Genomic DNA, 24,951 nt, shown 5'->3' on the forward strand with positions numbered 1-24,951 from the left:
GAATACACAGTATTATGCATTCATTTTTAGGGCTCGTTCATATCTGGTTGAGCTTAAATCGGCTTTAAGTAGTTAGCGCCAAGGAGAAAGTTTTGCATGTCTGAACTCGGCAGAACATCGCCCTCGCACCCACTCATCTAATCCCAACTATCTCTGTTCTAAATTTCTTCATTAGCGTGAATCATCCTTGTCTTTTGCATGCCCTTTCTTTCTGCCTGGTTCAGCTTTACGAAGAGAAATTAGCTGCTGGTCTTCTCTCCCCCCCCCCTCCCAGTTTCTGTCATTTTTTCCTGACTGGTGCTTTTCACACAAAAGCTCTTGCGCTATTTTCATTATGTTTCTCTTGGCGCCGGAAGTGTGAAAGGAGAAAGTATAAGTAATTTTGAAGCAGCCGTTCACAGACATGAAGTATGAAGGATTTTTAAAAGCGTCAATTAGGAGGCATAAATGGGTAACTCTTATACTCACACATTGACAGGCAGGAGAGAAATCCAGAAAGATTAGCAACGTTAGCACCACTCTTGCCAAATTTTGCAGCTACGTATGAAAGGTGCTTTTGTCTTACAGGTCAGGTACTTTGTCATACTTAACGAATTCTTACCACTTGAAATAAGGAAGAGTTTTCCACTGCTGCAAGCACTCAGGTGGAGTTGGATCGAGGAGTTATGGCTCTGCCACTGTGCTGCTTTCATGACTTTGAGTGTGCTCTTTCCCCTCAGTTCTTTCTCAAGAACTTTCCTTGCTCCGTAGAAAGCATCATTCCAAATAGTTCTGCCACCTTGTGCTGCGACTCTGCCTCCTGCTTAGCACAGAGTAGAGCAGTTAACATGGTGCCCTTCAGATGTGGGTGGACTACAAGTCCCAATCATCCCTGGCCATTGGCCATGCTAGCTGGGACTGATGGGAGTTGGGAGTCCAGCAATATATGGAGGGCACCATATTGGCTACCCGTGGAGCAGAGTGAAGTTTTTTTTTAAGACTGCAATCCTATGGACACTTACCTTGGGTATGGTAAAGGTAAAGGGACCCCTGACCATTAGGTCTAGTCATGGCTGACTCTGGGGTTGCGGCGCTCATCTTGCTTTATTGGCCAAGGGAGCCAGTTTACAGCTTCCGGATCATGTGGCCAGCATGACTAAGCCGCTTCTGGCGAACCAGAGCAGCGCACGGAAATGCCGTTTACCTTCCCGCCGGAGCGGTACATATTTATCTACTTGCACTTTGACGTGCTTTCGAACTGCTAGGTGGGCAGGAGCAGGGACTGAGCAATGGGAGCTCACCCCATCACAGGGATTCAAACCGCGGACCTTCTGATCGGCAAGTCCTAGGCTCTGTGGTTTAACCCACAGCGCCACCTTCTTGGGTGTGAGTTGCACTGAAATTGGTGGGCCTTAGTACTCAGTAAAACATAACACATGGAGCCACATCATCGGTCCATTGAGTGAGCACAATACTATTGCCTACTATTACAACTGACAGCAGCTCTTCAGACAGAGGCCTTCCCATCCCTGCTCCTAAAGCTCCTTTGAATCAGAGATACCTGGGACCTTCTGCATATAAGGTATCTGCAAGACCCCTAAGCTATGTCCTCTCCCTAGCATTTTAACTTCACAGAACATGAGGCAGGGATCTGAGTTTGAAGGCTGACAGCTAAAATGCCAATGAGAGCACCAAGGCTAAGCTATGCAACCAGACAGCTGAGGCAAGGGCTGTATCATTTGACACTGTGGACTGTTGCTACTCCACCACAGATAAAGGCAGGCTGGGCAACCTGTGCTTCCTCAGGTGTTGTTGAGATGTCAGCTCCCATTGCCTATACTGGCTGGGGCTGATGGGAGGAGAAAAGGAGAACACTACTTGCCCACTTCATCTTTGAAATCCAATGCATACAAAAGCTAACATGATAGCCAGTTTTCTCAACGCATTTAAAAGCAAGGTTCTGTTGTGCGTTACCTTTGGTGCATCTGGATATGCCAGGGCAAATGCATACAACAAAATGACTGTTTTGATAGGTTATGGAATTTTAGGGTGCCTCCAGACCGTCAGGTTTTTTGCAGGAGGGATTCAAGTGCATACCAACATATTTAGGTTTGCACAATGAAAGTGGATTAAAGTGCCCTGTTGCTTTAGCTCAGTTGTTTGTTTTTACTAGACTTTTTTATGGTTTGGAAAGGAACAGCGAAATGCATTCAAGTGTGGAATGAACGAAAGATTAATGGGGAGATATATCAACAGCCCACAAGCAAGTCAGCATGCTTGAGCATAACAAATGCTCATTGTTATGCAACTTCCCAGAAGAAGTATCAGAATGAATAGTCAATCACAACCATATTCAATCAAACCTTGTGCAAGCATGTGATGAATGCTCAATAAACAGATCACCTGGAGGAGCCTTTAATGGTTTGGAACTGCCCAACTGGGCGCATTGTGTTCTGCTCTCAGAATTTGATTCACAGTCCCCCAACACATATTCTTCCCAGTCACTGTATTGATCAATACTCAATGGGTAGTCATTTTAGAGCCTTCCTGGCTCGTAAGAATGTAAGGAGATCCTGATGGATCAGGCCAATGGTCCGTCTAGTCCTGCATCCTGTTCTCACAGCGGCCAACCAGAAGCCAATGGAAAGCTCACAAGCAGGACATGAGCATAAGAGCCCTATCCATCCTGTGGTTTCTAGCAACTGGTATTCAGAAGCATTGCTGCCTCTTACCATGGAGGCAGCCATCGTGGCAAATAGTCATTGATAGTCTTATCCTCCCTGAATTGGTCTAATCCCCCTTTAAAGCCATCCAAATTGGTGGCCATCGCAAATGCACTTATTTCAGGATCTGCCTTTAACATGTGTAATGTAATCTTTTAGTTTAATCCTTTCTGTATTTCCTTTACTCCCACAACAATGTGTGCAGGATTGTCTTGAACATTTTAATCCTGTGTAGAGCAAGGCATCCCTAAGGCAGCTGACTTCAGTGGACAGGCACACCTAGCTGCATAGGACTGGACTGCAAATGATGAAATGTATCTGCTCCTTGGAACAAGTAGCTTAAAGCGATTAAGGCCGGCGGTGTTGTGCATCGACACAATCTGATGAGGTAATTATACAGCATCTCTCGAGAGAACGGGAAGGCTTCACCCACTCAGCATTTCCTGGCTACGTGGAAAGTTTCAAAACGATCATCTTTGTGAAGGGGTAGCAGCAATCTTGGGCATCTTTCCGCTTACTCAGACAGGAGAGGGCAGAGGTTCACACATGCTTGCTTCATGCCCACAGTATCTGCTGTAGGCAGTGCTGAGGCAGGAGGCGGAGGGAAGTCCCGGGGAAGAGGATCCGCAATGAATTCATGCCTCTGCCTCTGGCACCTGGCGTTGGTGCTCGTTTCTGCAAAAACAGGCTCAGGAGATGTATGCAAGCCTGTGTAGATGCTAGTAGGCTGTAAAATTCTGTGGCTGCTTTCTCAAGCTGGTATGGTACACCCTGACGTAAGTGTGATTATGCACACGTATACCCCAGTTGCCATGGGTATTTTATCCAGTATGCTTTGAAAACCATGTTGCTGAAAATCTTCATACTTTTAACTCTAGCTTTAATGTAAACTGGTTGAAGATTTCAGTCACTGGCAAGTGCTTGGTTGAGCGAGTCTAATATGCCAATCCTTTCCCCATCACTGACTACTGCTTAAACCCATCTTGAAATGACATGTGATGGATAAGGTGAGATATAAATATACTTAATAAATAAAATTAAATGAGTGTATCCATTTCCCCGGCTCTCTAGCACACTCATCAGACATTTTCATCCATTCAAACCTACTGGCTCCAATCCAGCGCTCATGAATATCTTCCCAGAGCTACAGAACTGCAGATGGAAATGCAGGCAGACCTGGCCTCCCTGGGGCAGAACATCCTGCTTGGTAACTGCTCTGGAATCTAGAGAGCTAAGTTGGAGATAGATTAGTGATATCCACCAACTCAAAATGAGTCAGCTCCCCTAAGCCATGCAGGTGCCTTCAACGGCTGAACTTTTAAGAAAGGGCTCGTGTTTCTTGCGCTGTTTATCTGAGCCCTGTGACGTGAAGGGCCTTTATGGTTGCCCGCATGTCACTGTCCAGTTAAGAGAAGTGAGCAAAGCACCCCAGGACATCATTGCTGCCGTACTGAGATTGGGGATGACCGTCAGTCCTCTCAGTCAGCGGACGAGTAGGGCTGGGCCTGAGTCTTGTGGTACAGGAACTGGGCCCATCCACACCTGTCCCTCTTCCTGTTTTGGTAGTAACTTCATAGTGCACTGGTCTTTCCTGCTATAATCTGAGGGAATTGGTTCCATTATTTCTCCTGCCACGTCCTCATCTCCAGTCCTGGCTGGCTATCTGTCCGCTTCTGTACAAGGCTTCTCAGTGTTACGAACCCTTAAAGGAGAGAGGGGGACTCCTTAAATCAAAAGCCCAGTGGGTCGTAGAGATGTGCTAAATTTTATACAGAAGTGTAAAGGTATGAATGAGAGAGCACCATTTGTCACAAGGTACTCCAAAGCAATACTTGACCACACTACATGTAGGTGGCTTTAGATCTGTGTTTCCCAACCTTGAGTCTCCAGCTGTTTTCGGACTATAGTTCCCATCATCCCTGACCACTGGTCTTCCTAGCTAGGGGGTGATGAGAGTTGTAGTCCAAAAACAGCTGGAAACCCAAGGTTGGGAAACATTGCTTTAGATAGATAAGATAGATAGATAGAGGCAATTTCCCTGAAGAAAATGATCACAACTTTATTTCCTGTTGGGCCAGGTTTTGTCACTGCCAAAGTCAGAGTTACTTTATTTTAGTTTCAAAAATCAAACAGAATATTTACAGGATATTTACTCCTTGCTCTGGAAGCATATTCTCAAAACCAGTAAATGCCCTCGCTTCTCTTTATTTTGCTCACTCTGACCAGCCTATTGACCATGTTGACAACCTTGGCTGGAGAGGAGAGACTAAACATTCCTAAAGACACAGTGGATCCTTGCTGACACACACACACATGCCTGGCCTAGGAAAGTTACCATTCCCACAGAAAGCAAAAGTCCATCCAAAACGGAAAGCGAAAGGACTCCGGTTTTCATAAAGAACTTCGTGCAGGTCTCTAAAAACAAACAGATCTTTTGACTGCCCTTAACGAACGGTGTGCAGCGCTATTTGCATTGAGGACAACAACAAAAGCACCCCTGGAGCCTTGACTACTAGTCCTCTCCGTCGTCCGGGCACCGGTCCGGGTTTTCCGGCAACTCAGCGGGGTGGGGAACGTCCCGGTGACCGGCTCGCCCAGCGAGGGAATTTCCTCCATGCCGAAAAAGTCCGAGCTGCAACTCTCGTCCCTCCACCCCGACTTCCTCTCCCACGTCACGACATTCCCCTTTCACCCCTCCCCCTTTTAACCATTGCAACACCAACCAGGCAACTCAGGACTGAATCACGGCGATAATGATATCGGGGCGTGCGGGGGGTGGGGGAGGGGAGGGAAGAATCCCCGAAGACCTCGAGCTTCGTTGTGAAACTTTCCCTTTTGGCTGGAGAGGCAGCGCGTGGCGGTGACGGGTTTGGGGCGGGGGGAGCTTCTGCCGGCAGAAATTTTAAGCCTCCGAGGGAAATGTTCGCTTTGCCATAGAGACGGAGCACATAAGCAGCTGAGGACCCGTTAAGCAGCCGGGAAAACCATCTAGCTCGTTCCCTGAACCCTAGCTTCACTCCCGAGACATGAAGGTATATAAATATGTATGTTTCCTTATCCTCTAAAAAGGCGAAACCGTGTGCTTTTCACCCAAGAGCCATTTCTATTGGGGTGTGGGGGAGAGAGGAAGAGGCTTCCTTAAAGGTGCATGGCAGACAGACTTGGCATGGAGGTTTTCACCAGCTGAATTTCTATCTAAAACACTTTTATTGTCCATTCCGGGTCGCCCAACCACTACCACAGTGTCCTTTCTCTTGGCAGTTCAAGATGAGCAGGTGACAGCAAAGGTTGCAAGGTTTTTAGCTGGGGCAATCAGAATAAGATCCACTATTTGTCTATTGATTCAAAACCCTAAAATGTATTTTATATAATTGACTTTTTATTTCTATTCTTTGTATATCGTATTGCTGTTTTATTGCTATGGCTGATGGCTGACGCAAATAAAGATTCATTCGTTCGTTCGTTCTGTTAAAAACACAGAGGTTCTGTCAACAAACAAACAGCAAGCCTGGTTTAAGCTTTGGAAACTTATTTCATGTTGTTATCATTATTCCTGTTGGACCAGATGGCCTTCGGGGTCCCTTCCAACTATGCAATTTCATTATTCTTTTATTTGCGCGTGGGAAATCTGAGGTTTGTGGGGCAGGGAGGGGAAAGGGGGTTTGTTGCCTCTCTGGTTATTGAAAGCCAACTTTTAAGGAAACACACACACACACACACACACACACACACACACACAGAGAGAGATGTGGCTGGCTGCACATGCGCACCTGCTGGCTCCAAATAGAATTAGTTGTGCTTAACTGCCAGTAAAAATCATTAGATGAGTTGGTCCTGACTGACAAGTCGTCTTGAACTGACAGGAACTTCAGTGTCAGTCAATGGAGCTGGATTAGGGTCTCTAAGTATGAATGGGAATGATGGACAGTTGAGATGGCAAGGTAGTGTGGACAAGCAGCTACTTCTGGCTTAAAACAAACCCAACATGGAGTGTGGTTGTTTTAAAGCAAACATGTTTATTGTGGCACAAGCTTTTGTATTCTAGAGTCCATATTATCAGATCAGACGCAGGAAGTGTTATCCTAAGCTGGCAGGTGTGTGTGTTTGAAATAAATCTCTATCTGTAAATAAATACACACACACACACACACAGGCAAGAAGTGAGGTCAGGAGGAAATGGATGCAACAAACACAGGCTCTAATAATCATGTGGAAAGCTTAAATGTATGTAAAATGTAAATGATTACAGTGACCACCCTAAATCTACGTTGATAACACAAACATCCACGTAATAACCCACTAGCTAATTTACAGGGCTCAGAAGACACTTTCTGTATGAACTTGTTTGCTACCTTGGAGCCTCTGTTTCAGAGAATTCTGGGAACTGTTCTGCTGGCTCTTGTCACACCAGTCTTCAGGAAGCTGGTACCCTCCAGATGTTTTATACTGCAGCTTCCATCAGGCTAGCAAAGACTGTGCCACACCATAACTCTACTAGCACCCCAGGATAGCAACAGGGGAGAAAAGTCTATATACTGCACATGGGCAAGCACACCACTGGACCAGTTAATGGGTTGAGGGCCCACTTCCATCTCTGGGTTCCTGTGAGCTATCCTTATTGGAGAGAGATACTGGAGCTTGGGGGAGTAGGTGCCATCTTCCTCCTGCATCCCAGTCCACACAATGCTTAATGCTGAGAGGGTCCTGGAGAAAGTTGACTTTGCTTCTGCTGACACCAACATAACCAACTTGCCATTCCTGTTTTGCTTGGAGAGAGACAAACCAGGAAGCTTGAGCTCATACTTGCTTCCCTGTAGTAAGAATCAGTATGGCATGGGGTGGAGTGGCAAAATCAGAGAGTTCTGAGTTTTGTTGCAGCTGCAGAGCTGGCATCGGCACCATGGGGTGAGTTATAGAGCTGATAGGAATTTGGACAGAATATAGATAGAGCTGATAGAAATTTGGTGGTCTCTGTTGCCATCAGTAAGTTGTCATGCTTTGCTATCTCTCCAAAGAAAGGGTCTGTTTTTCTGTGTGCTTTCTTTTATATATGTCTTATGAATATGAATGAGAGGGTTACTCTGTGTCTTTCGCTTTCAATTTCTTTTTTGCTTCTCCTTCTTTTACCAAACCAATAAACATATTCAGAACACGAAAAATCCTCTTTACTGTACAAAGGGAGACAGCAGGCTGTCACTGAAATCAACTTAAAATGTCAGAGGTTTTGAGAAATAGTAACAAAGTTAAAATTTTCCAGTTTTGAAAACTACTTTGTGTATAACTTTAGTTATTCTAGAAGAAAATAATTAACTGCTTATGGGCTTTTGTATTACCATTCTGACCAGCACTATATTCAACAAAGGATTATTGAATGTTGATTTTATTCTCAGCTTTATATTACTTCAGCAGAAACGATGTGCTGCATTTCCTGCTGAGATTCATTTCATTCCTCTGAACCTAAATTTTAAACTGAGCATTCCCATTGCTTTTTGTGGGGTTTAAAAATAGCAGTGCATTGACTACAGTGTAGTCAATCCAGTGTAGTCAATCTAGGAACAAAGTCAAATAATGCAATCCTATACCTGTTTAGAAAAAAGCCCAATTGAGTTCAGTGGGACTTACTCCCAGGTAAATGCCTATAGGATTGCTACCTAACTTATTTTCTGCTGTTTGATGAGTTCAGTTCAGTTTTAAGAAATGAATTCGAGATAATAGTTCAGTTTCAAGAAATGAATTCTTGATTGCGTTTAATTCTTGAACTTCTTTGCTGCACATTTAGAATCAATAAGAGAAAAGTGAAAATCAGTATTGAAAATCATAATGTGCCTGCTTTATTTCATACACATTTTCTTGTCTTTCGCAAATTTTTTGAAATTGGAGACATCATATGTCATGTCACCAGCTAGTCAAGGCTTTGTTTGGAAAAATGGCCAGCTAAATGCCTTTGGAAACCTTAGAAGTTGAGGACACATCAACAGTGTTTTTGTGTTGTTTTCCCCTCCATCATCTTGCACTGAGAGAAAGATCGCAGGGGAAAGGGTGTATGTTATGTATGGTTTTGTTTTGTTTAATTTTTTACATTTATATCCAATCTTTCTTCCAAAGAGCTCAAGGTCATTGACATGGTGTCTCACTCCCCACCACACACCACTATACTGTACCACACTGGTTGTAGTAGGGAAGTAGGGAAAAAGTGAGTGATTATCTTATCCATTGTTTGTGTTTGTGTGGGTCCTTTGGTTGTACCAGCCCTATATTTGTGATTGACAATTGAGTTATTTGTTCTGCATGCTGGTTATGTCCTGTTTTTAGATTGTAGCAGAATTGTGGCCTTGGTTGTGTTGCGCTATGTGGGGATGTGCCTGATATCAAGCATATTGTTATGAGGTTGTTGGGTTTTTTGGAGGGGGGGGTCAGACTCCGCTAAATCTCTGGATTCAATAAAGCATTAGAATTTAAGCATACCTCTGAATTCTTGGTGTCAGAAATAACACAGACCAGCTTCTTCATGAGGTCATTACTTAGTAATGGCCAAGTTGCTGACCTAACAAATGGCAGGATGATGGGCCATTAAACTAGATGGCTCTTGGGAGCAGCCCCTGCCTGAGCTCAGAAGGAGATAGTTGGCAGAGACAAGGAGAGTTTAGTTTTAGGATTGAAGTTTGCCTGATGTGGGCTGGAGGAAAATTGTTTTGGTCTGTTAAACACAGCAGGATGGAGAACCGGGAGGGGTGGAGATGGTCACAACACAATGTGGGCTGACAGTTCGACTCCATGCGACAAACAGGACCCACACAGAGTGTAATGAAAGGAACCTCTCTATACTAGGCTCAGGTTATATATGTGTGTGTGTGTAAATAAACCCTATATCATAAAGATACCACAGTCTCCACTGTGCCTCATTTCCAAGGAAAGCATGAATCCTGGGTAAGTGCCTGGACCCCTGAAATCTTGCACTGCTTGGAGATTTGGGTGGCATGTAACAATGCAACCCATGGACAGAATCATTTTCAAACAGAAACGAAGGGTTCCTATTAGTGGCTACTAATAGTGGCCTATTAGTGCAGCGAGGTGACCCCCCCCCCCTTTCATTGCAGGTTGCATTTGCATGGAGTCATTTCACATCAGATAGGGGACAGGGATTTCTCTACCTGATGCACAGGACATTTTTGTTTCCCTACCTCTGCAGCCCCACAAACTTCTACTCATTAAACTGTACTCTGTGCCTGTGTGATGGCTGCTGGGTATGTTCACTTTGCTGCTTACACTGCATCCAAGTTTTCTAATCGGAGTGAACCTGGTTTGAGGGGGGAAATAGCAGTATTTGTCAAGAAACTGCAGGATCAGTATGGATTGTGGCTAACATTGTGTGAATGCAGCTTTAAGCATTAGCTGTAGGAGTGCACTCAATGCTGAAACAATAATACAGACAGTTCATAATCACTGTTATAAAGCTGGCAACACAAACCTGCATGGTCATGATTTCATTACAACTCTTTTTTGTTTCAATCCATGAGAAATGTACATCTGTGCACATTAAAAAAAACCTGTGTGAGTCATCTGTGATCAGATCCTTTCCTGCAAATTTATTACAGATAGGTAGCCATGTTGGTCTGCCATAGTCAAAACAAAAAAAAAATCCTTCCAGTAGCACCTTAAAGACCAACTAAGTTAGTTCTTGGTATGAACTTTCGTGTGCATGCACACTTCTTCAGGTATCTGCATGCACACGAAAGCTCATACCAAGAACTAACTTAGTTGGTCTTTAAGGTGCTACTGGAAGGAATTTTTTTTGTTTTGCAAATTTATTGTCAATGATAAATGATGTCTACAAATGGTGCATCAAATTTATTAAACAGGCAACAAATGCATTGAAAGAAGGTATTCAGAAAGGCACACCAAATCTGTTTCTTTCCCCGGGTACCTTTTAGTCTAGGACTGGCCCAGTCTGTGGATGGAATGGCTTGGTGGCAGTAAACTTGCAAAAACCACAAATACTAGCTCATCAGGGTGCAGAGAACTCCTGCAGTTAAGCAGAATGAGGTGGTAGATGTGTCCTTTGAGTCTCAGGGTCTGAGCTGCAGATGACCTGGCAATCCTAAGGCATGAATGTTTTTCAGAAGAACTTGTTCAACACTCTTGATCTTGTCTGTGAAGAACTCCTGATTAGCCTCCTTGGAGTGTAGTTTAAACAGCCACTAGTTTAAACTTCACTGTGTAATCTGCATGGGGATATTATTACAATTGAATTACATGGTGTACTTAGGGAGATTTTCCTCCCACTGTCACCTTCCTTGCAATGAGAGGAGAAGAAAGAGGAGGAAGTTTTGTTTTTTCTCATTACATGTAAATTTGAGGTTTCATTTCATTGCAGGAGATGAATGGGCTGTGAGGTAATAATGTTACAGTGTATTGCACACAGACTAAAATAAACCCATAGTCTTAAAGGAAAACCTGGCATGGATTTTGAGAAGAGCTGGCATTTGACATGGCATGCTTGAGCAGTCTTGTCTATTATCGCCCAGGAGATTAAATCAATGTCTTTTCCTGTTTTGTTTTGGTTTTGTTTTGGTTTTTTTTTTTTTTTGCTTCTAATGAACATATGTTAGTTCATGCACATTAGGCTCTTGAGTAATTCCATGCACATGAAATAATAAAAAGTAATGTATTGATTTCTTGTTGAATAAGATGTTATTTTGAAGAGGATAAAATGGCCTGGCATTTTGATAGTTCTAAAAATGTGTGTCATGTGGACATGATAGCTCAAGATGGAGTTAAAAGATTTTAACTCAGTTTGGTGTGTAGGAGAAGGAAAAGCAACTTCATTTTTGGCAGAAAAGACACAGTGGGCAAAGGTGGTGGGGGTGTTTATTAAGATAATTTTGGAGGGGTTTTTTTTTGGGGGGGGGGGTAAATTTCTCTGAAACTAATGCTCTGATTGTCCCCATAGCTCAATGATATGTCTCAAACACTTGGTAAGTTAGGGTCTTCCTCTGCATGCAAAGTCAGGCTCCAGCAGAATGAGCAGACGAGACCAATTGTGGGTCCAATGGTCAAGAAGGCGGTTTCTGCATGTGCTATAGAGGGAAAGTGAGGGCAGATAGGGTTCTCCAACTTGGGAAAGTAGCCCATCTAAGAGAAGGAAAACTCTGATCCTAAACATCTGCTGCCTTGTGGGATATCTTCAGGAGAAGAAAAGGCTAAGGAGTAAATCCTACACAAATCTGGACAGTTAGATGGTGACTTGTTTGCCTCTTTCTGGCAACTCCTGCAGCCAAGCTGGTGCCAAACATATTGCTCTGCTTTCCTTTGGACCACATCAGGGAGTCGTAGAGGGGGGACTTGTTGTCTGGGCAGCCCAGGACCTCCATAGACACCACCCAGGCTTGCACCCCTGGGAGGTCATTTTGGTGTTGCTAACGCAGCTGTTTGACCTCACCCCTGGAGGCGCACTCCATTGTCTCTTGAGACAGATGCATACCAATAATGCTCTTATTGAGATGAAATGTCATACACAGTATGATGTGCCATACAAAGCTCTGTAAAGATGAAATAAATCAGCTGTTCTGCTATGGCGTTGTACTGTTTGCATCAAAATGCTGTAATTGACAATGAAACTTCCTGATTTCCCAAAACGAAAAAGAGAAACAAAGATCCAGTCATTGCATTGTTTAGGGAAGTGTTGATGTTGCCATGGGGAAACTAGCTTTTTAACTAGGAAATTATTTTAATTTCTTAAACGATAAGCCTGGGGTATCATAAAAAGTTTTCCAAGCAAATATACAATAGTTCAATACATCACAAAATCTCCATTATAAATGCAGTTTTATCAACATAAACAACAGAGACACTTGTGGCACCTAGAAGACTGATGACTAATGTTGTATGGCATACGTTTTTGTGGACTACAGTCCATTTCTACAGTTGCACGAACCCCTGATGTTGTGGGTGATATTAGGTCCTGTAACAGTGCTGCCAGAATAGACATGGAGACAGAATTGGCCTGCTCTTCCTGATGAGTAGCCATTTTAGTTTGGAGGGCCAAGGGGGCTATCTGTAAATGTCTGCCAGTGCAACCCTGTGTTTATTCAGAAGCAAGTCCCAGTGAGTCCTGGGAGACTTAGTCCTTAGTGCATATTGTTATGCTCACTCTCAACAACAAATTTCTGGGGTGCAGTACTCACCCAGGATTGTTTTTTAGGGGGAGGAGATCACTGGAGACTTATAGTGTTGTATAATATTTGAGTTTATTTTCAAATATACATATTGAGTAGATTAAATATTCCAACGAACAGCCAAATCCACTGCCTCATATCAGATCTCTGGTGGAAGGTAGCCAGTACCTCAAAATGTTGCTGGCTTAAAGAGCCAGGAAAAAAAATCTGCTTTTTCTCTTAGTCTGTGTCACACTTGGAATCTGCAGAAAATTGGCCAGCTTTCCTCCTTGCCCTGATTAAAGGGAACAAGGATAAGTCATCTTCTTCAATCTTCTCTTAGCCTTCCTGGGCCATTTATCAGTCAACAGTCAGCTCCCATAGAGACAGACATCACCTGTAATTTCCTGAACAAAAAATGTGCCTGACAACTTTCCCAGAACTTTTAAGGGAGTAGCCAGCAGTATCTTCTGCTCCATTAACTCTATTCTGTACAAACTTCCAATCTTACACCAATTCAATATATTTGTGTGACACGCCTTGAGGTCAACTCAGAAGGCTGGTAGATGGCACAAAGATGGGCCCGCCATTTTGTCTAGAACAGCACAGTAGGTCATTTTTTTGCCCATATTCCACAGTCCCTTTATGCCCCAGAGGATGTCTTCATCCATGCAGGTTAGATACCAGAACTCAAAGTTGAGTTCTAATGTCATCAAGCCTAGACATTAGAGATTCACCATGGTTATTTAATGGTGAGGGAAATTCATCGTGTCCCTGCCCAAAGGTCTTCTGTGTTGGTGCTATTTCACATCATGCAGGATAGAAAGTGGCACTGGAAAAAGCCCCAGAGCCAAGACATGGTTGCAATGAAACACTGCTATCATGACAGAACAGTCCCTTCACAATCACTGCCCCCCCCCCCCGTGACACTTGTGCAGAATCACAGCCAGCTTTATGATGGCCTAATGCCATATGCCTCTGAATACCATAAGAAGAGCCTGATGGATTAGGCTAAAGCCATCTGTTCCACCATTCTGTTCTCACAGTAGCCAGCCAGATGTCTTTGGGAAGCCCACAAGCCGTATTTAAGTCCAGCAGCACTCACCCCTCTTGCACCGGTATTTGGAGACAAACTCCCTCAGTACTGGAGGTAATTCACAGCCATCATGGCTAGTAGCCATAGACAGACTTATACTCCACGAATCTCTAAACTGTTTAAAAACCATTTAGGTTTGTGGCTTATAATTTCCTGGGTTCCTTTTTTTAAAAAAATTGGTTTTACATTAGCCCCTTTCTAATTCTTAGGCATGGAGGACAACTCTAGGGATAAGTTCCATATCAGTCATTTCACATTAGAACACTTGGGTAGATGCCATGTAGACCCGGTAATGTTAGTTTATCATTGGAAGCACATTACACATAGGTGAATGCCCTCAAAGCCTCTCCATTCTTTTCCCAGACATGCTATGAATCATGTGGGTGTTGATTTGTTGCTTATCATTTACTGATTCGATTCTCCTTCCTAGAAGGAAGCCTGCTGTTGGCATGAATCTGTTCCGGTTGTTGCAATAGTTTTGGCTGCCCTAGGCAGGTGGCTTGAGGCAGATGTGACCATTAGCATGTATTACAGTGTTTGCTAGGGCAACTGGTGGCTTCCCTCAAACTGAATTGGAATTCATTTTAAAAGCTGATCTTCTTCTTCTTCTTCTTCTTCTTCTTCTTCTTCTTCTTCTTCTTCTTCTTCTTCTTCTTCTTCTTCTATAGCAATGGATTTGATGTGGGGTTACTTATTTGCTCCTACAGTAGGGATGAACTGAGGAGATATGCTAGGTCTCCTTGGGGCCTCTTGCTTGCAACTGTTGCTGTGCTCTTCCCTTAGAAAACATCCTTAAACTGTCCTCTAGAAATGCTACCTACAAAACTGCAGTTTGATATATGGCGCCATCCTTGTAAAATCAAGCCGTACAGAAAAAGGATCACCATCATATTCATATTTCAAAGTTCCACAGAGTAGTAGTATTGATGACGACAAAAATCCCCAAAAGCATCTTGGGACACTTTAAAGTCTAGTAGTTTTATCGCCAACACACGCGAGAAGACTTGAGACAATAAAGAAGAGTAACAGGTTATATTTATTAAAATATAACAACGAAAGAATCTCCCAATCAGGGCAATTAAACCAAATTAACCAAAACTGATGAGGTCTGGGTGGTTAGGTGGATTGATGGGATGATTTCAACTATCCCATCTCCTAAGCCAACTGCCAGCCACACACTTGAGATTATGCAGCAAGGCTCAAAGAAACTCCTTCCTCCTCAATGTGTGCTGTTTGGGTATATGAACCTGACATGTACACCATGGTTCCATTGGCCAACATTAACCTCAATGAGAAGAGGGGAGTGTGGGGGGTGGAGTGGGCTTAAATAGCCTGTTCTCCCTGATAGGGCAAATTGCCCCCATATTGTTGCCCATGTTACCCCTGTGGGAGAGTCCCATCTGTTCTCTTCTTGCATTGGGTTTTGTAGCTCAAGTCCATGAGAACTTGTGACAGAACAAAAATTAGTATTTGATGTGCAAAAAAGGACTTTTTGTATTTCATACTGGCAATCTCACTAGCCAATGGATGCTAATTCCAATAAAAAAACTATCCTCACTTTTTTGGAAGAGAGATGAAAAGAGCACTAGGCCCTATAACAGTTATAGAAGGTTCTATCCTGTCTCCCATGTTATTTGATATCCACATGAAACCACTGGGAGGTGTCATCTGGTAATTCAAAGTGTGGCATTACCAGTATGTGTATTATGCTCAACTCTCTTGCTCCACACCGTCCGATTCAGGAGAGCCTGTGCAAGTCCTCAGCTGCTGTCTGGAGGGAGTGATTGGCAGGATCAAGGTCCTTAAACAGAAGCTGAATCCTAATAAAGGTAGCAGCTTTATGGGTTAGTGATTCCCAGGTCTTAGAATTAGATATATGACATATTAATAACAGGGAGGCAGTTTCCCTCGGAGAACAGGTGCATAGTCTAGGAGTACTCCTAGATTTCAAATTGCCACAGGAAGTGCATGTGGCCTCAGTGGCAAGAAGTCTATATCCAGCTTCTGCTGGTTCATCTGCTAAAACCAGTCTTGGACTGGGATAACTTGGTTGCAGTAGTGTATGCTCTGATAACTTCCTGATTGGATTATTGCAATTCACTCTATGGGGAACTTTCTTTGAATACTGCCTGGAAGCGGCAGCAGTACAGAATGCTGCTGCCCAATTTCTGAATAGGTCATCTAAATGGAACCCCAGAACACCAGTCCTGAAAGCAATGCACTGGCTGCCAGCGAGCTACCAGGCCCAATTCAAGATGTTGGTACTGATCTACAAGGCTGCAAATGGCTCAGGAGGACACAATTACCTGAAGGAGTGCCTTCCCCAGTACCAACCAACTTGGATTTTAAGAAGTGAAGTTGACACCCGGTCAACACAGCATGGGAGCTGCTATACAAGGCAAGGCCTTCATAATGGTGACACCCTGACTTTGGAAATCCCTCCCTGTTGAGATCACGGACACGTTCCTCCACATTATTTTCACTCATGCTACACCTTAAGATTCATTTGTTCCAGCAAGCCTTTTGATCATAAAGGGAGAGTCAACATGCATAATTTAAAGTTGGCTCTTATATTTTACCTTATACTGTATGGTGTTTTGTGCTGTGGTTTCATTTGTGTGTGTGAATTTTTCATGTTAGCTGCCTTAAGTTCTCAAAGGAGGAAAGGCAAAGAACGGAAACAACAAATCAACAACATCACTTTTATTATTAGTCGGCACTGAGGCCATTCTCTAGTGATAAGGATAGGGCAGCTGCTTTTGTTCTAAATTAACCTGGACTTCTACAATGTTACTTTACTCCTGTTTGTGGAGCAGGGGAGAGCGGATTGACATCAGTGGCAATCACTTTGGTACAGCAAATATTTGTGTAGATAATGCAATGTTTGCTAATTATAAACGGTCTACTTTGAGAATGTTCTTGCAACCAGCTTCCTGTATGGTGTCAATAAAAGAGTCTTATCAGTTAATTTATTTAGCTCTTTTTCTGTTAGTTCAGTGATAGTCATCTTCAAATATCTAAAGGGCTGTCACATGGAAGATGGAGCAAGTTTGTTTTCTCCTGCTTCAAAGGGTAGGACCCGAACCAATGGCTTCCAACCAAGCCAAAGAAACCAAGGGGCATTCTGACTAAACATCTGGAAGAACTTTCTGACACTAAGAGCGTTTCAACATTGGAACAGACTTCTTTAGAAGGTGATGGATTCTTCTTCATTTGAATTTTTAAAGTAGAGGTTGGATAGCCAGATGTCATGGATGCTTCAGTTGAAATTATTGCATTGCAGAGGGTTGGACTAGATGGCCCTTGGGGTCTCTTCCAAATCAACAGTTCTTTGATTCTATGACAACCTTCATTGAGGAGAGGAAATGCAGCACATGCTGTTCAAAGGGGCAGACTGAGTAAAGTTAACTTTTATCCTTCTGCTGTGCCTCTTTGACACCAAGGTTGCAATCCTATGCAGCTACTTGTGTTGCAGCTAGATGTGATGTTAGTCCTCTAGATGCAGTTTGTTGTTGTTGTTTAGTCATTTAGTCGTGTCCGACTCTTCGTGACCCCATGGACCAGAGCACGCCAGGCACTCCTGTCTTCCACTGCCTCCCGCAGTTTGGTCAAACTCATGTTGGTAGCTTCGAGAACACTGTCCAACCATCTCGTCCTCTGTCGTCCCCTTCTCCTTGTGCCTTCCATCTTTCTCAACATCAGGGTCTTTTCCAGGGAGTCTTCTCTTCTCATGAGGTGGCCAAAGTATTGGAGTGAGCACTCAGGGCTGATTTCCTTAAGAATGGAAAGGTTTGATCTTCTTGCAGTCCATGGGACTCTCAAGAGTCTCCTCCAGCACCATAATTCAAAAGCATCAATTCTTTGGCGATCAGCCTTCTTTATGGTCCAGCTCTCACTTCAATACATCACTACTGGGAAAACCATAGCTTTAACTATGTGGATCTTTGTTAATGTACATATATTTTTGGGAGTCGTATGAATAACAATCTGAACTATCTCCATAGTGGGTGGTAAGGAGAGACAGTTGTTTCTCTATTTTTCTCTTTGCCAGGTTCTTGAGGAAACCCCTCCCTCTTCAAGGCTATCTGCAATTCAAGTGAAGCTTCCATTGGCACCAATGGGAGCTTCCCTTGAAATGAAAATAATAACTTCAAAGGGGTATTTTACTGGGAACCCGGCAAAGAGAGAAATAGTTGAACTTTGCCTCTCCACCCACATTCTTGGGGATCCTGCCATATCAGCATCTTCTTCTTCATCACCATCCATTCTATGTACATGACCAAGCCAGCATAATAATCGCTGGAGACATGCTGGGAATGTGGGCTTGGACGAGCACATCTTTGAGACTGTCTTGATGCAGGACATACGGAAGGCATTGAGGTGTTGTTCCTGGCAGGTGTAAGTTGCCTCGGTCTTACTTCCATAAAGCAGCATGCTCAGCACACAAGCTGAGCATCCTATCTTGTTGAGCAGTGTGAAGAGTCTATTTCTGCTGACGAGGTCAAGGTCTATGAAGGGGCATTTCTGCTCTCGACATTCCTTCTGCAGCAGGCACAGAGAGAAAATCCTGTTGACATCTGAGCTATAACAGTCCCCATAGAAACACAAGTTTGTAGTTTTCTGGACTGAACATTATCCTTGGCTGTTCAGCTAATGGCTGTTATCCAATGCATCTTTGCCCAAATTAGACTTATGTGCCAGTTACACCCATTCCTGAAAACTGCAGATTTGGCTGTGATGACACGTTTTAGTTACATCCTATCTGGATGTAAGCACACACAATTGTTTTATTAAATAAAAACAAATCTGATCAGGCTGCTCAGCTGCTTCTGCATGGACACTTTTCTAAGAACCTAAACCCTAGGGGCCACACAGCATTGCTGTTTCACAGTTACTGGTCCCTTCTCCATTTACATATCAAACAATGGTTTAGCATGAACAGCATCACCTGCACAACTGTCTCAAGCTCTCTTTCTCTTCTGTGCTCTCCCTCACACCTGGACGAGCACTAAAGTGTACAGTGGTGATCATGGGAACCTCCTATGCTGTTCTGCTCACGAAATTGAAAAGGTGCCATTTTTTATTGGACAAATGTGTATTGCAAGCATGGTCATTTTTGTGATGCTCCCATTTCAGTAAGACTTAAAATTTACAGGCAAATGTCCTTTTAAGTTATGGCCTTGATTAATCATTAATCATTTCCACAAACAACTGTCACCTTTGATTCCTTGCTGCGTTATGTACGGTGATCTATTAATGCCAGGTTTTTCCGCTCTGGGAATTTTCTCCTGGCCTTAGAGAATCTATAAAATGTTGATGGTCAAAAAATGTTTAATTGGCACTTTTAAAAGTTATTTTGTAATACAAGAAATGAATGGTTAACTTGAGAGGCACAGCTATAGTGATTTTAAGTTTCACTTTCTCTTGTGCAGATGATTTCTTTTCTTTACCAGTTTTTGTGGATATCTGCTTGTATCAAAGGTGGTTTTGTGCTTTGTATGCATACAGGGCTGGGCACCTGGCTTTCATCCATTGCAACCCCCTGATGGTTGGGAGACCCTCCAAAACAGTATGCGCAGAAGGCTGTAGCAGGGGCTAGGATTGGTAAAAAAAGGATGCTCCACCTTGCACAAGTGCAAGTACTTTCTGCTTCCAAAGCCGACACTGGATACAACCCTAAGTTCCATTAAGAAGAGCCCTGCTGGATCACATCAAATCCTCATCTACTCCAGCATCCTGTTTTCACAGTGGCTAACCAAATGTTTATGGGTTCCTGATAAGCAGGGCATGAAAGCAACAATACTCTCCCCATTCATGCTAATGGGCTGCATTTGTGATATGAGCAGCACAGTTACGACACTTTCATAGGACCCACAGGCACATAACTGCACAATATGACAGCCTTTGTTTTCTAGGCCTCAGTTGGTCATAGTTATTCCTTTTTAAACAAGAATGATTAGTGACTGCTGTATGTTTTTTGCCAGCCACACTTATAGCTAGTGAAATGTGCAAAAAGCTCCGAGGACTGATTTGAACAAAAATCTGTTTATATTGTTTTCCTTTCTTGAAGAAGTTTTGTGTGACATAAACATCATACCTCTGCCCTATTTGGCAGGTCGGGGCTGAGAGACAGGGACTGGCCTGTTGTCATCTGGGAACTTCCTTGCTAAGTTTGGATTTAAACTCAGCAGTTCTCCCTGGGCAAAGCCCCATTGCTTTATCCACTACAACACTTTGGCTCAATGTGTGGCTTTAATTAATTCCTCTTTGGCAAACCAGCATACAGAGCTGGACAGATTAGCAGCTAAGCACCAGGCATTCTGTTAATGCCTTAAGAGGGGTGTGTGGGTAGATGAGTGTGCTCCCCCTTCATCACCATTTAAGCCACCCAATTCATGGTGGGGGACCTACTGAATACTGAAGTGGGGGGGGGGCGGGCTCCTGTACTCACAGAGGCTCCCTGCACATGAGAACCACATCAGGGTTTTAAAATCAGAATCTTGGGGTGAGTGGAATAGTTATACTACTGTGCTTGTCCCTTGGCTCCTCTCATATGATGACATGCTATTTGGCTGCCTGAAGAAGGCTTTGATTAAAAAACAACAGCAACAACCCTGGCCAAAGAGAACCCCCCCCCGCCCACCTCATAACCAGCACATGCAATGCTGTTTGGATATTTGCAGGACGCTCAATGAAATAATATCACTCAGTTCCTTTAGATAACAATGTCTGGTATTTATACAGAACTTTTTCTAGAAGCTACATGTGTTTCATATATATTATCTGAGTATTCCTCACAGCAACCTTGCTATAGTGGCCAGGATCATTAACTCATGTCCATAGTACAGATGGCAGAGGTAAAGGTAAAGGTAAAGGTAAGGTAAAGGACTCCTGGATGGTTAAGTCCAGTCAAAGGCGACTATGGGGTTGCAGCACTCGTCTCGCTTTCAGGCTAAGGGAGCCGGCGTTTGTCCAGACAGCTTTCCAGGTCATGTGGCTAGCATGACTAAACAGGCACAATAGAACACCATGACAGAAGTCACAGCACATGGAAACGCCATTTACCTTCCTGCTGCAGTGGTACCTATTTATTTACTTGTGCTGGTGTGCTTTCAAATTGCTAGGTTAGCAGGAGCTGGGACAGAGCAGCAGGACCTCACCCCAGATTCGAACTACCGACCTTCTGATCGGCAAGCCCAAGAAGCTCAGTGGTTTGGACCACAGCGCCACCCGTTTATCTTGATGGCAAAATGAAGTGTTAAGGCTGGGAAACTGGTCTTTGGCTAGGCACCAATGAATGAGTACATGCTGTGATTTCAACTGGGGACTTCCAGCTCATGCTTCAACTACTACAGTTCCATTCCTCTGAATGACTCAGTGGGAATAACTACATGTTACATAGGGATGGGAAAAACAGCAAAATTCCAGTTTATGATGATATCCATAACTAATTTTTTTGTAATTAACCACACAAGCATTCACACACAGCAGGAATATATTTGCTTATGTGCCATCCACAATGAAATAAAGTATTTTAGAATCTAGTACATAACAACTTATTTGGTGCTAGCAGTGGCATTAGGAGAAAGAAAGGAAGAAATCCCGGAGAGCTTTAAAATTTAGATGGTAGCTGAGATTTCTGGTAGAATAATCAGGTAAAACAATCCTATTAGAGTTCTGATGAAACACTGTAGGGCCATATTATTTTGGCAAACCACGTGGAGACGGATCTCCACCTTTTCAATCTAAGGTTGAGTCACCTACTCTGACTTGCCCAGCCCTGTAATCCCTCCCACTCATCTCACATCATGTTAAGAACCTGATTAATAAAGCAAATTCAGAAGTGCTTTGGAAACCTTGCTAATGTCCACTAGGCCCAACTGTTGAAGAGGAAATAGGTTTTGTCCAAGAAGCAGGTGGCAGGGGGGACAACCTAGCTTCTCATCTCCTTAAACTGGAAAAAGAGAATTGGTTGATCCATTCCCAATGGGTGTTAAGGTTACTAGATTAAAACATCAAAATGAAAGGGGGGGGGGAAGCAAAAGTTTGGAATTATGATACTGATAGAATCACTTGGCTTGTATCCCCAGATGTGCACTTTGGTCTTGGGAGTAGATCTCTATCCTTCCATTGTTTTGATCTGTACTTCCTCTGATGTGACTCTGTTTTTAAGTAGAGATTAATCACATTTTATGTGAGGGTTTGGTTGCAAGAGTTATGCATATAAGCAAAAACCATGTACAGTGGTAATAATAATAATAATAATAATAATAATAATAATAATAATAATAATAATAATTTATTTATATCTCACCCATCTGGCTGGGTTTCCCCAGCTACTCTGGGCAGTCACTCTGGTACCTTGGTTCTAAAACTTAATCCGTTCTGGAAGTCTGTTCCAAAACCAAAGCGTTCCAAAACCAAGGTGCACTTTCCCATAGAAAGTAATACAAAATGGATTAATCTGTTCCAGACCTTTAAAAACAAACCCTAAAACAGCAATTTAACATGAATTTTACTATCTAACGAGACCATTGATCCCTAAAATGAAAGCAGTAAACAATGTACTGCAGTCACACAATCAATCAATCAATCAATCAATCAGTAGCTGAACTGGGTTCCACAGAGTCACAAAAAAAGAGCCACAAAAACGCAAAATAAATAGCAAAAACAGACAGACCTCACCTCAGCGTAACACTCAAAATGGAAGTGTGGCACTCAAATTGGAAGCGTAGCCCTCAAAATGGAGCACGTTCGACTTCCGAAAAAAGTTTGCGAAGTGGTACACTTACTTCAGGGTTTGCAGTGTTTGGGTTCCAAGTTGTTTGGGTTCCAAGTTGTTTGAGTACCAAGGTGTTTGAGAACCAAGGCACCACTGTACAGCCAGCCCACCTTCTATAAGGCAGCTGGTCAGAGGTAGGAGGAAGCTGAAAACCCAAAGTGGACCTTGCAAGAAGAGAGCTTTAAACCTCTCTGCCTTTCCTCCAGGCAAGTGCTGTGTGCTATTTCCGGGAGTGGTGGGGAAGTCAGACCCCCCCCCCCCATCCACTGTGTAGTGTCAGAACATCATGCAATGGGACAAGAGGGGAGACTGTTCTGTCTGGCAAGCTTGCACTGACAGAACAATCAAATTACCAAGACACTGCATTCCACGATCCACATTTATGTATACCTCAAAGTTAATGAGATTTAAAAGTTCTTTTAACTCTACCTTGGAAATCACGGAACTTTAATATTCCTATCTTTGGCTGGACTATGCTGTCTGTGTGTCTGCATGACCGAATCACCAGTACTATTTAATTAAGCTGGTGTTCCTTGTCAAAATGGGACAGCTGGAGGATTTCCTTCAGAAAGTTGTCATTTAGCTTGAAAAAATTTCCATATAGAGGCCCATAGATCTGGAATGTCAATGACAATACCTAAAGTTTTGGTGTGTGTGTGGGGGGGATTCTCTGCTTAGTGCCATCAGTTTCAAAGCTCAAAAAGTTGTGCAATTAACTGACAAATCATGATGCAGATTAAAACCTTTAGAGCATGACTGTTTAGTTTCCTCACACTTGGAAAACACTTTCACTTTTAAAAACTCCTCCATTTTGTGTTTCAAGTTTATGAATTTATGGAACGAAAGGAAAACAGAAAAAGAGCATACTATTTGACACAGTAAGCTATGTGCACAGATACTATGTGTAATTTCAACTGATACTACTACTACTGATATTGATACTACTACTACAGTGCTGCTTTTTACCCAGAGTATCTCGTGATCTACTGGTCGATCGCAAGACCCCTATCTCCCCCCGTCAAAAAAACCTCAACAACTTTGGCTGATGGTCCCCCCCAAGAGCTCAATGACTTTGGCTCATCCTCCCCACAAAAAAACTCAATAACAGAAGTTTGGCCTCAATAGATTTGAATTGTGAAGTAAATGTTGAGCATACTGGTGGGTTTGAGTTGGGGTGTTTAGGACTTCAGGGTGGAAGAGCCTGTTTCTGTGATACACTGGTCTTCATTTGGTAGCACTTCAGTGGTATTTGAGTACTACTTATAGTTCTGCTGAAGATGTCCATGCCACACGAATTTCTATTCGTAACTGTAGCAAGAAATGGAGCATTCATTTCAGGATATTCCCTCCTACTCAATTTTTTTAGACTTCATTTACATTTTTTCTGTCCAGATGAAGAGTTTTACATTTTAGAGGGGTTTCTGCATGTGACTGTAGGATATGTTAATTAGGTGATCACTTTAGGCTCTCCTGGAGGAGGGACTGTCTTGCCTCTTCATTCCCTTCAAATAAATTCTCAGCTGTAGGAGTCTGAGAGAGCAGTGCACAAGTAAAAGAAATCTTGGCTTGTGTAGACCTTATGAAGGAATGTTAAACAATTCTTGTTCCTGGAAAGGCTACTAAAGGCCTTTCTATGACAGCAGCACACCAGAATGCACAAAGTAGAATCACTTCTTCAGAAACACATCCATGTTTAAAAATCCCCACAGTGGAGTAAGACGGTTCCATCTTGCTCTTTCTCTGGTTTCCAGAAGACCACCTATGCTGCAACAACAGCCTCTGATCAGCAATGATGTTGTGAAATCCCACAAGTTCAGGATACAACACAAGCTCTGCTGTTGCTTTCAGAAACTCCAAAGGGGAACAAGCACATAAGAATCTTATTATGTTTGTATTGGTTGCTGCTTGGGTAGAAATATCAGTACGTATAAGGATTGGTTTCCCAAGGTCTCGCAGCTCTTGTTACTAGAGAAACTTATGGAACACCACAGTTTTAGCAGAGGACCTAGAGTGAAGGACAAATTCAGAGATTCTTGGGTGCTTTTCATAAAGTACATAAAGTACTCCAGCATCAATCCTGCTTTTGCTGCATGGGGAGACATAGAGCTGTAGATTTGGCAATGTTTTAATGTCTTGCAGCGGAAGTGCGAAATCAGAGAGGAAATTGGGTAATGTGGTAAGAATACTAGTACTCCAGTGTTTCTTAAAACTGTTGGT

At 43.1% G+C, this 24,951-nt stretch overlaps 1 protein-coding gene across 1 annotated transcript in view; it reads left to right on the plus strand.

Annotated features, from left to right (window-relative positions):
* The first annotated feature begins 5,580 nt into the window (after positions 1-5,580).
* NFKBIZ (NFKB inhibitor zeta) overlaps positions 5,581-24,951 on the plus strand; it is a 34,771-nt gene continuing 15,400 nt past the window's right edge. Inside the window, exon 1 of the mRNA XM_028726691.2 lies at positions 5,581-5,734. The gene's annotated coding sequence lies outside the window, so the exon portion shown is untranslated. The remainder of the gene's footprint in view (positions 5,735-24,951) is intronic.

Source organism: Podarcis muralis, chromosome 4, assembly GCF_964188315.1.
Source record: "Podarcis muralis chromosome 4, rPodMur119.hap1.1, whole genome shotgun sequence".
NCBI classification, from domain to species: domain Eukaryota; kingdom Metazoa; phylum Chordata; class Lepidosauria; order Squamata; family Lacertidae; genus Podarcis; species Podarcis muralis.